The sequence below is a fragment of the Phyllopteryx taeniolatus genome, chromosome 6, assembly GCF_024500385.1.
Source record: "Phyllopteryx taeniolatus isolate TA_2022b chromosome 6, UOR_Ptae_1.2, whole genome shotgun sequence".
NCBI classification, from domain to species: domain Eukaryota; kingdom Metazoa; phylum Chordata; class Actinopteri; order Syngnathiformes; family Syngnathidae; genus Phyllopteryx; species Phyllopteryx taeniolatus.
The window spans coordinates 3,399,229-3,413,183 of record NC_084507.1 but is presented as its reverse complement, the minus strand read 5'-3'; positions in this window follow the sequence as shown (position 1 = coordinate 3,413,183).

The following is a 13,955-nucleotide window of genomic DNA, read 5'->3' as shown; positions in this document are numbered from 1 at the left end:
AGCCGTGGTTCACTGCTAAACTTAAGCACCTTCGCCAAGCTAAGGAGGACGCATATCAGAGCGGGGACAGGGCCCTGTATAATCGAGCTAGAAACCAGCTGACTAAAGAAATTAACATTGCAAAGAGGATCTATGCAGCAAAGTTGGAAAATAAGTTTAGCGCTAACGACTCTAAATCAGTCTGGCATGCATTCCAATTGCTGACTAATTACAAGCGACGATCCCCCCAAGATGAGAACAATAGCACACTAGCCAACGACTTGAATACCTTCTACTGCAGATTTGAAAAGGACAGTTTCACACCACACACCCACCCGGCCGCACCCGCGACCACAATCACACCTCTGACCTCTGTGTTAACCATTCATGAACAGGATGTGAGACGCATCTTCAAACAACAAAAGATTAACAAAGCGGCAGGCCCGGACCACATGTCCCCATCCTGCCTCAAAGTCTGTGCGGACCAGCTCACTCCAGTCTTCAATCAGATCTTCAATAGATCTCTGGAAATGTGCAAAGTTCCATCCTGTTTCAAATGCTCCACCATCATTCCAGTCCCCAAGAAACCTGCAATCTCTGGTCTGAATGACTACAGGCCTGTCGCTTTGACATCTGTGGTCATGAAATCCTTTGAACGTCTCGTGCTGGACCACCTCAAGAGTGTCACAGGTCCCCTGCTGGACCCCCTGCAGTTTGCCTACCAAGCGAACAGATCTGTGGATGATGCAGTCAACATGGAACTGCACTTCATCCTAGAACACCTCGACAGTGCAGGGACCTACGCGAGGATCCTGTTCGTGGACTTCAGCTCAGCGTTCAACACCATCATCCCTGAACTCCTTTCATCCAAGCTTCTCCAGCTCAGCGTCTCACCTGCCATCTGCCAGTGGATTTACAGCTTTCTGACGGGCAGGACACAGCAGGTCAGGCTGGGGGAGGCCACCTCATCCACACAAAGCATCAGCACTGGAGCGCCCCAAGGTTGTGTCCTCTCTCCGCTGCTCTTCTCTCTCTACACGAACTACTGCACCTCAGCGAACCCGACTGTCAAACTCCTGAAGTTTGCAGATGACACCACTGTCATCGGCCTCATCAAGGACGGTGACGAGTCTGCATATCGACAGGAAGCGGAGCGGCTGGAGCTGTGGTGTGGCCGACACAACCTGGAGCTGAACACGCTCAAGACTGTAGAGATGATCGTGGACTTCAGGAGGCATCCTTCGCCACAGCTGCCCCTCACGTTGTCCAGCTGCCTTGTGTCAACCGTCGAGACCTTCAAGTTCCTGGGAATTACAATCTCTCAGGACCTGAAGTGGGCGACCAACATCAACTCCGTCCTCAAAAAGGCCCAGCAGAGGATGTACTTCCTGCGGCTTCTGAGAAAGCACGGCCTGCCACCGGAGCTGCTGAGACAGTTCTACACAGCGGTCATCGAATCAGTCCTGTGTTCTTCCATCACAGTCTGGTTTGGTGCTGCTACAAAAAAGGACAAACTCCAACTGCAACGGACAATCAAAACTGCTGAAAGGATTGTTGGTACCCCCCCTACCCACCCTTGAGGACCTGCACGCTGCCAGAACTAAGACAAGGGCGTGCAAAATCCTCTCGGACCCTTCGCACCCCGGTCACCAGCTCTTCCAGCTCCTTCCCTCAGGTAGGCGCTACCGATCAATGCAAACTAGAACTATTAGACATTCCAACAGCTTCTTCCCTCTTGCAATCAACTTCTTAAACAGCTAACCTATAATTCCATTACAACAAGCTGGCAATTTTTTGACTTGAGTTCAAAATTATCAGGCCAATTATGTATTACTCGTGCACTCACTGTAGTTGTCTCGCCACGCTGCACTATTTGCATATCTGTTGTTGAGCAATACTGGCCACTCACGCCAGAGTAGCATCTGCTCCATTTGCACACTGATTGAGGAGTATCTGTAACATTTGCACAACCATTGTCCCAGATTATCGCACTACTCATCACTTTAAACCGCATACACTCCTTGAAGTCTCAGCGCCCTTTGCACAATGGTCATTGCACCGGACTATTGCAATATTAGTCATTCGAACTGCTCTAAGTGCTAGAGGACTCTGCATCTTTTGCACAATTGTTTTTTGTCAATGTCTTTATGTCTCCAAAGTGTTCTGTAAATTGACTGTCTGTTGTACTAGAGCGGCTCCAACTACCGGAGACAAATTCCTTGTGTGTTTTGGACATACTTGGCAAATAAAGATGATTCTGATTCTGATTGACTCTTTTTTTTCTGCTTACTTGTGCTTGCAATATACTGATAAACAATGCCAGGATCTGTTCATCTGTTCTCATGCTGCTTTCTATGCATGGTATTTTTCATTGTGACAGGTCTGAATTTAGCCATCTTTAACTTCACGCATTGCATTAGAGCTACAGGCTAGTTATTCAACTATGGACATTTAACATTTTGGGTGAAGAAGACAAGACTGAGAAATGGTCAGGATCAAATCTTGTGTGGACTTGAGGTAATCTCTTTGTAAATGGGGCCCACATTTCTTGAAATAAATAAATATGAATCAGGTTATTAAAAAAATTCAGCTATTAGCATGTCGAATAAGAAACATCCATCCATCCATCTTCTGTACCGATTATCCTCACTAGGGTTGCGGGCGTGCTGGAGACTTTGCCAGCTATCTTCAGGCGATAGCCGGGGTACTGAACTGGTCGCCAGCCAATCACAGGGCACATATGAACAAACAACCATTTTTGGGATGTGGGAGGAAACCGGAGTACCCGGAGAAAACCCACGTAGGCACGGGAGAACATGCAAACTCCACACAGGTGGTCCTCAGAACTGTGAGGCGGATGTGCTAACCAGTCTTCCACCGTGCCGCCAATATAAAACATATTAAACCAAAATAAATTTCCTTTGAAAAAAGAAAAAAAAAAAAAAAGAAAAAAAAAAAAAGAAAAAAAAAAAATATATATATATATATATATATATATATATATATATATATATATATATATATATATATATATATATATATATATAAACTCATGTTGGTTTTCCTCATAAAAGAGCTGCAATTTGCAGCAGTTTAGCACTGGTTGGTGCATTTCTTACAAACTGACTATTCTTTTTTTAACCAGGCTTAACAAACAAGCCCTTAACAGTCTTTCCAATTTGAAATTTCCCTAAAAGTTAGTCTTGCTGTAATCTAATCATAGTTATTTATTTGATTAACAAGACAGCTTGTGTGATTGTCTAACCAATAAGTGACACTGAAAAAGTAATCAACAATCAATTTCCCACTTGTTGAATCACTATGGTGTCAGGAATATAATGTCTGTTTGGGCCCAAAGACAAAAGGTCATCTGTGTGTGCTCAGGGTTTTAGTTGTGTGTTTATCTAACTCTCAACATAATTTAATCATCAACTGTGACTCACTGACGCCATGATGCCAGGGCAACGCAGCCATGCAGAGATTATTGCCGTTTTGACAATATGGAATTGCAGTCAAATCGCTAGGCGGGCAATAAAAATTAAATTAGGCAACACTTACATCTGCTGGTAGGTAGTTGAATTGCAGCCTCACAAACTCAGGTGATGTGTGTTTTTTCGAGCCATGTGCAAAAGATGATAAACCTGCCCACTCACACCGCCAATTTCCTCTGACAAAATATTTCAACTTCCAAAAGCAAAATTGTGTCCAAAAATATGATGACTTCTGCAGAGTTGAAGCAGCTATTTAAAGTCATTCAATCACAACACTAATGCGCTGTGGAAAGACAGGAGAAGCTTCTCCAATTTTTTGAATGTCTTGAACCCTAGCACTCATGAGGTGGGATATTGAGAAAGCATTTTGTAACATTTGCATCTCTGCTCACTTGGGTCTTTTGAGTCATTTTCCTCTAAAGCTGTGTTTCCAGCACACCATCAATCAAAAATGTCACAAAAGTATCGTGTACACTGAAATAATGACAATCTTGTCCCAATTTAATTACAAATGTACTTTTCTGGGCCTGTTTAGTTGCATATAAAGTTATTAGTCTACTGTGTGAATGACAACAAGAGATTAAACAAGTTAATTGTACATTTTGCCATGTGATTGGATAACATGCCAGCTGTGTCTTTGCAGAGCATTTAATTGTTCTGCCTGTCTGTGAGCATTAATTCCCTAGGTTCGCTCTTTATGTTTTCATCCCTGCTTAGAGAAGGGAATTGTTTGAGTGCCTCTCTCAAGGGCACTTTAGCTATTTTGGAGAAGCATCCATCCATCCATTTTCAGCACCGCTTGGTTGGGGTTGCGAGGCGCTGGAGCCTATCCCAGCTGACATCGGGCGAAAAGCGGACTACACCCTGAACTGGTCGCCAGTCAGTCAGAGGGTACATATAGACATGGACAACCATTCACGCTCACATTCAAATTCACACTGTGACTGAGTGGACACTGAACCCACGCTGCCCGCACCAAAGTCAGGCGAGTGTACCACTACACCAACAGTGACTTTTTGGAGAAGCAAACTGTTAAATCTAAACTGGAAGCAACTAATCCCAATTTATGCCATCTTGCTGACTGACATGCCTCGTGGCGGCCATGTTGGGAAAGTCGACGTTCCCATCAGAGGCGATGCATGGACATTTTAATCTGTTCTTTATTAAAACTGTTCTCTGCTGTATAAGGTCCCTATACTGTGGATTTTTGCAAACTCACGGAATGGCTATTGCCGGTCCACCCATCTCACCATGGGCAACTCCAGAGGGGAAAAGAGTCCACTCTCTCTCAAGAGGACTGGTACCGGAGCCCAAGCTGTGTGTGGAAGTGAACCGGACTACAACTAGTTTGAACTTATCAACCTTGCACACCAGTTCGGGCTCCTTCCCTGCCAGAGAGGTCCCATTCCATTATCCTTAGAGCCAGCTTCCGTAGCCGGGGATCAGACTGGCAAGAACCCCCAGCTTCGACCGCCACCCATCTCACTATTCATCCAAACCCCCTTGTATTATGAAGCATAAAATATGACAATGGAGACCCCGAACTGTTGGAACAGCTGAAGCTGTACACCAAGCAAGAATGGGAAAGAATTCCACCTACAAAGCTTCAACAATTAGTGTCCTCAGTTCCCAAACATTTATTGAATGCTGTTAAAAGAAAAGGTGCTGTAACACAGTGGTAAACATGACCCTGTCCCAGCTTTTTTGCAGCCATAAAATTAGTTAATGATTATTTGCTAAAAACAATCAAGTTTATCAGTTTGAACATGAAATATCTTGTCTTTGTAGTGTATTCAATTAAATATAGGTTGAACATGATTTGGAAATCATTGTATTCTGTTTTTATTTGTTTAACACAACGTCCCAACTTCATTGGAATTGGGGTTGTAAGTTTCTCGAATGCTGTCAGCTTCAGCCATATCTTATCTGTTCCAGAGCTACTCTCCTTACCGTCATGTCCCTTTTCTTCCTTTTTTCACACACAGTGTTGAGGCCAACCACATGTAAAGAAAGACTGTCGAAAGACTGGCTACATCAGCACCTGAGCTACAAGAATGCCCCTACGTCTCGCTCTAGTACATTCTCTCCCTGGGGCAAGAGGATTTTCACTCAAGATGAAGTTTCTGGTGACAGCTTTTTGTTGTTGTTCTTGAAGCGAAGACTACTGCTGCTGTCTTACAGGAAAAAAAAGAACATTAGGCGGCTTGAATCTGACTTCAAATGGAAACTCAATGAGGGTGTGAAATGGTTTGACTGTGCAGCAGCTCAAACAATTTGCTGTTGCTGAGTGTCTGGTTCTATTTAAGAGGAACAGACAGTGAAAAGCTGTTAAGAAATGAGGATTCACCCCCCCCCCCCCACAAACACAATATCTGCTTCAGGCAAGTGTTGGGTGGATGTTGTGAGCTGAGCTTGCTGTTTGATTTTCAAGTGACAAATGTGACAAATATGTGCAATTAAGTCTTGGTTTGAATTTAAGAACAGAGAATTTGGTGGGGGCATATTTTCTCACAAGTGAAATTGTTTTGGTCTGAGCTGATTAATATGTGAGGTAATAATCTGATGAGTTGGGAAGAACTGGTCCAACAAAACTGGAGTGGGTAATAACAGAGCTGTGTGCGGCCGAGTTGATGAGATTCATAAAGTAGAGGGTTGTTTTTCACCTCTTCAGGGAGGAGCGTGCCGACCTGATGATGTAATCGTCATGGTAACATTAACCACAAGTTTGTTACAATCCATCAAAACTAAAAAAGTCGTTCTTCTAATTCTTTAGGGGATGGTACTGTAATTCTACACTGACCGTGCATTCATCCCTCATTAAAAAAGAGAAGGCTACTCCACAGGCTAATGATAGAGACGTGTGTGCAGAGGACTGAAAGTGAAATCAAGCATTAATCACTGTGCATGTCATGAGTGTGTGTTTAAGTGTAAGAGAGATCGAGAGGGAGATTCACCTCATTGCATTTGCTACCAACTGGACTCTCCTTGTGTTGGGCTCAAAGCCGGTTGCTGGAGGCCAGGGGTCCTTAGTGGAATGCTGTCTGAACAGAAGCCTGAAATGTTATTAAGAAACTGTGGAAGGAAGAGAAATCTATGCCACATTTCTTTCCTCACAAGCTCACATTAGACATCAATAATTAAGTTTAATTCTTTGCAGATTTCTTGTGAATTGAAGCCACAGTAAAGTGATGGGATTCTGATAGGTTTGGCCCTTGTCCGACATTGTAGTGGTTTCTCATCACTGCTCTCTGCGGGTTATAATTTCAACTGACCTTCATAATTGTTGGAATTATTACCTTTTGATTTAGACTTCAGGCAGTCATTGACCACAAAGTATTGCAGAAAACTAATGAAAATACATTTGAAGATAAACTGCAGCCAATGAGAATACTTTCTGTATTTGGGAGTAAGCCACTCAAGCGATTCATACATAATACAATGATGGGTCATTTAAGGACACCTAAGAACAAATCTAGCAAGCCAATTATAAACAACATTAAGATGATGAAGATTTGAGTCTGAGGTGTTCTGATACACTATATCTGCATAGTCTAAAATTGCAAGTAATAATGCAAAACAATTTTTTTTCTAACTTGGAGGCTAAAACAATTGATTGAACGGTATAGTATTCTCAAGCTACAAGTTATCTTCTGTATTAACTTAGTCAACGTGAGACTTAAAAGAAAGTTGAGGCTCAAGCCAGAGGCCCAGATATTTATATTCCTTGACTTACTCAAGGAGAGAGGCATCACGCAATCGGCAAGGATAGAGAATTTGCTTTTAAAGAAAGCTCCATACTGTAGGATTTCTTCCTGTTAAGTATCAGCTCATTTAGATGAAACCATTTTTTAACAGAGTTCAAGTCTGGCTGTAGTGTGCAGAGAGTTTGTGAAATGTCTGGTTTGCAACAATAAATAATCATGTCATCGGTACCTTGTAGAGTGTAGAGTCCGAACAAATTTTAGGCAAATCATTAATAAAAATGGAGAAAAGTAGTGGCCCCATGGAAGAGCCCTGCGGTAAACTCCTCACAATGATTACAAAGTCTGATCATAATCCAAGAAGCCTGAAATTAAATCCAATTATTTGATTTCTTCAATGATTCAGAAGGTTCGGTGCCCACTGTTCACACGTTTAGAAAATGAAATACATCTGTCATCCATCACACATGTCCGCGCAGCTCGCTTATCTGTTTGCTTGTGCCCTGATTAAATTCACCAAAACTGCGTAAGACTAGCTGCTTCAAAAGTTAGATGTGGTCTCAGAAGGCGTAAATTTAGAACAACATTCGGGCACCATTGTAAATGCGCCGGCCGTCATGTCAAAAGACACACCCTTTCTGCACCAGTATACCCATCTTGTTTGCAGACTGTTCTGCAGAATTGGCAAACGCGCAGCAGGGGTTGCACTCGGATGAAAATCAAGACACTCCAGTTTTTGCGCTCCACCTCAGTTGCACAGTCCACAAAAATAGAGTCCTTTTTCTCACTGGTCATTGTTGTTTTGATGCGTGTTGTCGTTCCTGTTGTCTGCGGTTTAGAGTCAGATTGCCATGTTTTTTTATCTCTCAGTTTCTCAGTTCATGGAGAGAATTGTTCAGACATACATTAAACAGTTCAAGTGATTAATTTTTTTTATATAATTGTTGATATTATTCTAAAAATGCAGATCTTTCAAAAATATGTATAAAATGATCAAAATCTTTGTAAAATCACAAATTAAGACAAATTGACCTCCAAGAAATGACTATTCGACTATTTTGTTCCCACTTGTTAACACAATTGGATCGCCAGGCAAAGATTATAAACATAGGAACAAGGCTGCAGTGGATATAAAAAGTCTACACATCCCTGTTTATATGCCAGGTTTTTTATGTAAAGAATTTAGACCAAATACAAACCCAATTCCAACGAAGTTCGAACTTTGTGTTGAACATAAATAAAAACAGAATACAATAATCCCTGCGCCACAGTCTGCTCTTGGGTCCAATCCAACTCACATCCAACTTCGCATCGTGACAATTATGCACTGCACTTATTGCACTTCAAATTCTGTGGACTGTTATCAGTACCTGTATTTGATTTGTGGATGGTTGTTCATGTTAGTAAATTAGTTCCTTTTTCTAATGGTATTTTTTAAAATGTTTTTATTACACCGTACTTATTGCGATCTTTTGACAAATACCCCCGAATAACAACAACCAACGTTGGGACGTTGTGTTAAACATAAATAAAAACAGAATACAATGATTTGCAAATCATTTTCAACCTATATTTAATTGAATACACTACAAAGACAAGATATTTAATGTTCAAATTGATAAACTTTATTGTTTTTAGCAAATAATCATTAACTTAGAATTTTATGGCTGCAACACGTTCCAAAAAAGCTGGGACAGGGTCATGTTTACCACTGTGTTACAGCACCTTTACTTTTAACAACATTCAATAAACGTTTGGGAACTGAGGACACTAATTGTTGAAGCTTTGTAGTTGGAATTCTTTCCCATTCTTGCTTGATGTACAGCTTCAGCTGTTCAACAGTCCGGGGTCTCCGTTGTCGTATTTTATGCTTCATAATACGCAACATAGGTTAATTGAAGACTCTAAATTGCCCGTAGGTGTGAATGTGAGTGCAAATGGTTGTTTGTTTATATGTGCCCTTCGATTGGCTGGCAACCAGTTCTGGGTGTACCCCGCCTCCTGCCTGATGATAGCTGGGATAGGCTCCAGCTCTGCAGCGACCCCTGTGAGGATAATGGTTCAGAAAATGGATGGAGGGATAAGGCGCCACACATTTTCAATGGGCGACAGGTATAGACTGCAGGCAGGCCAGTCAAGTACCCTCTTTTACTACGAAGCCACGCTCTTGTAATACATGCAGAATGTGGTTTGGCATTGTCTTGCTGAAATAAGCAGGGCCGTCCATGAAAAAGACATTGCTTGGATGGCAGCATATGTTTCTCCAAAACCTGTATGTACCTTTCAGCATTAATGGTGCCTTCACAGATGTGTAAGTTACCCATGCCATTGGCACTAACACAACCCCATACCATCACAGATGCTGGCTTTTGAACTTTGCGTCCATAACAGTCCGGATGGTTCTTTTCCTCTTTGGCCCGGAGGACACGACGTCCACAATTTCCAAAAACAATTTGAAATGTGGACTCGTCGGACCACAGAACACTTTTCCACTTTGCATCAGTCCATCTTAGGTCGTGTGTCTGCTTTGTGCCGTTTGATTGGTGAACTAGAGTCAAATGACACCACTGGTAACATTGGATTGGTGCAAACAGCGCCGACGCAGAAGTGGAAGTCAAAGTCTAAAAATTGATTGCGGCGCATGCAATAATTGATTAATAAAGGAGTAAAAGTACTGCTTCTTAAATACTCAAGTAAAAGTAAAAAGTATGATGCATTCAAACTACTCTGAGAAGTACATTTAATCCAAAATGTTACTTGGCTAAATGTCAATGTACATTCTTACCCACCTCTGTATGTGTACTTGTGTGTCGTGACTCACTTGTCATTAAAACACACAGCAAAAAAAAATTACAATCCTGTACATACATGATCTTCTACCAACTGCATCACATTTACTGGCATTTACTGGGAGCAAAAGCCCAAAGACATGGGACAACATCTAAAACGGAGGACACAACACCAGTAGATTACCAGAAATCCGGCCTGCCTGCGTTGCGGGCTGCTTCAACCTCAAGTGAGCGGCCATGGATGGTCGCTACAGCGAAGGGCAAGAAAAAAGGATGTGAGTCAATGCAAAATATTGACAACAGACTTACAAACAGATTTGAGCCACTTTTACAAGACCCTGGCCAAGAATGCCCATCCTCCACCACCCCTGAAAGGTATGAAACTAAATCATACAAGAAAAAAATGGCACCCCAAACGTTAATAGTTGGTGATGGAGCTGTCAACAATGTGAAACGTTTTTGCAGTGAGAAGAACACCAAAGTACTGTGTTTTACCAATGACATGGTGTCTGATATCTCTAAAAAAAATTACTGAAGATCGCTAATCAGCACCCAACTGTGAAATATGTCATTATACACACAGGGGCCCTGGAGCAAGCAGGCAATCAAGCAGCAATCAGAGGTACTGAAGCGAGATTTCATAGACCTAACAAAAGTGCAATGTTTGGAAGCTGAGGTTTTTATTAGTGGACTTCTCCCACTTGTATGATTTGGAGATGAACGTTTCTCTATGCTCAGTTAATTAAATAAGTGGCTCAAAGAAGTGTGCACGGCACTATCCGTGAGTTTAATTGACAATTTCTGCATTTTTTGGGAGCGCAGACATCTTTACAAGGCAGATGGTTTCTGTCTAAATAGACAAGGATTTAAGTTATTGGCTGCCAACATTTATTACTGTGTACGTCATTCAGCGGCCCAAAAAGAAAACACTGGCTTTGGTGACATGGATGAATGACAAAAAGATGCAGTTGTTCCCAAACAATCGGAGGAACAGGCGATAAGGCAACACGAGGCTCAGACGGATTAATCAGCATCATCCAAACAATTGGAGGAGAGAACTGCTAGGTATGATTTGGGATGAAGACTATTGTCAATATTGGAATCCAACGCACACCACGCCAATATCTTCCTCCTATCCCCCCTCGCCTGAAACCACCATCCACTAAGATGCGAAGGGCCCCTCCTCCACCCATGAAGAACCTTATCTGCGAATCTGACTGATATCTGTGGGGTCTTTTCCAGAATAAGTCAGACCCCTATGGAGATCAAGCATTTTTGATCCCTGTAATTACAAGGGACAGAAAGTTGGTCACAGAAATATGGCACAAAAAAAGTAGAACTACACACTTAGTGAGGATAAAATGTGAATCTATCAAACCATTGTCTCCAGTTATCTCTGCGAGACTAGCACTTTTCAATATCAGGTCACTGGGTAATATAAATCAATGTTGATTAATGACATAATTTCAACCTATGATCTGGACTTTTTGTTACTAAATGAAACGTGGTTAACAGAATGTAGCTTTAATACCATTTTAAATTAGGCAACACTATGTCATGGGCGTGTGTTCCGGTTGTTGTTTTCCCCCTGTCTCGTACACACCTGCTCCTCAGAGCATCTTCACCACCTGTGACTCGTTCACCCTAATTACCCCTTGCATTTAACCTTGTGTCTTGTTCTTTCTAGTTGCCAGTTCGTTGTACCTTGTCGTCGCGTTTCAGCATTCCTTGTTTCTACGTCACAGACTCACAGTAAGACTTGACCCTGTTCCAATTATCGATCTCTCCTTTTTGCTTCACGTTTTTGGATACTGTTGCCTTTTTTGGATTGCCTGCCTGTGTACCGACCTCTGCCCGTATATTAGACCTCTCTTTTTTGAAACTGTCCATTTGTTTTGGAGTCGTGCATTTTTGGGTCCCGTCCTCTGTTCCGTTCATGACACACTAGCAAATTTTATTTTTATGAAAAGTGTCGAATAGGGAACAAAGGTGGTATTCCTGTTATTTTTAAGTCGTTATTTCAGTGTAAATAAATTATACTGGGTGATTCTATCTCTTTTGAATAGCTCTGTTTTTTAGTGAAAGGTGACCCAAAGGTTACTGTTTTAATAATTTATAGGCCTCCAAGATACAATAGAAAATTTATAGAGGACTTTTCAGAACTGCTGTCAGTTATTTGGACTGACTACAACTATTTTGTCATAACAGGAGACTTTAACATTCACGTTGACAATATCATGGGAAAAAAAATAAAATAAACTATTTGCTATACTAGACACATTTGACCTGTCTCAACATATTAAGAGTCCAACCCACACTCAAGGTCACATCTTAGACCTGGTCATCTCTATGGATGTTGAACTTCTAAGGATATGGCAATTTCTGAGCATTTTTGTGTATTCTTTGAATTATAGATTCTTCCAAAAATTCAAACAACCTCTATGTCTATTAAGAAAAAGGTACATAAATGAGAGGACCCCCACTAAGTTTATAGAGACCATTGCTGTGCCACAAACTGTGAATGCAATCGCATTGTCGCTACTATTAAAACTAAGACAACCTTGAGGCGACCTAGAACACCGTGGAGGAGCACAATGATGGTAAAGACCTCTAAATCAAAGTGTAGGAAAGCAGAACATAAGTGGAGAAAAACTAAACTCCAAATTGACTATGACCTCTACAGACAAAAGTCTTTGTAATTTTAACCAAAAGTTAGCCAGGGCTAGACAGCAACACTTTTCTGACATCATCAGTAAGAACTTCAACAATGCTCGCACTCTGTTTGCTGTTGTTGACAAGCTCACAACCCCTCCAAATCAGATGGCTCCTGAACTCCTAACAGCAGATAAATACAATTAATTTGCTTGTTATTTTAGTGAAAAAATAGAATCCATCAGGTTAAATATTAGCACAAATCAGCAAAATGATTACAATTATACTACATCTGAAGCCACCCAGGAAAAACTCTTTTACCAAGTCAGAATTTGATACAGTTGACCAAAAAACTGTAGAGAAAACGATTCAGCAGCTGAAACCATCAACGAGCTGTCTTCACTCAATACCATATGACTTTTTCAAAGCTATTGCGCAATCTGTGCTCGCTGATTTGCAGCAAATAATCAATTGCTCACTTCAGTCAGGCAAGTTTCCTAAAGCTGTTAAAGTAGCTGCCATTAAGCCTCTTCTAAAAAATAGAATGCTGGACGCTTCCATGTTAGTAAGCTATAGACCCATCTCAAATCTCCCTTTCATAGCCAAGATTGTTGAGAAAGTTATTTTTAATCAACTCAGCAATTTCATGAACTTAAATGGACTTTTTGACAAATTTCAATCAGGTTTCCAAACTCCTCGCAGTACAGAATCTGCTCTTATCACCCTAGGGTGCTAAATAATAGAAGGTTGAATACTGACTCGGGAAAGGTGTGAATTCTGGTCTTGTTGGACCTCAGTGTAGCTTTTGATACGGTTGCTCATAATATACTGCTGAACCGGTTGGAAACGTGGGGAGGACTAAATGGTTATTTTGTAACCATTGGAAGTGTTCAATTTCATCAAATGGCAATGACCTATGGGGTCCCTCAAGGGTCAGTTCTTGGACCCCTCCTATTCAGCCTGTATATGCTACCCTTCAAATTCTTCATAACTTTAATTTTGAGCATCATAGCTATGCAGATGACACACAGTTATATCAAGCAGTGTCTCCAGATGACTAGTCCATTTGAGGTGTTGTGTCACTGTCTAAAATAACTGGATGAGCCAAAATCTTCTTCAATTAAACGACAATAAAACTGAGAAAATTGTTTTTGACAAAAAAGAAAAGAGGATTGCTGTTAGTAAATACCTGGAGTCACTCTCTTTAAAAACCAAAGACCAAGTCCGAAACCTTGGTGTTCTGATAGATTCCGACCTGACTTTCAACAGTCATCAAATCAATTACTAAAATTGCCTTCTACCATCTGAAGAACATATCCAGAGTGAAGGCTTGCATGTGTCAA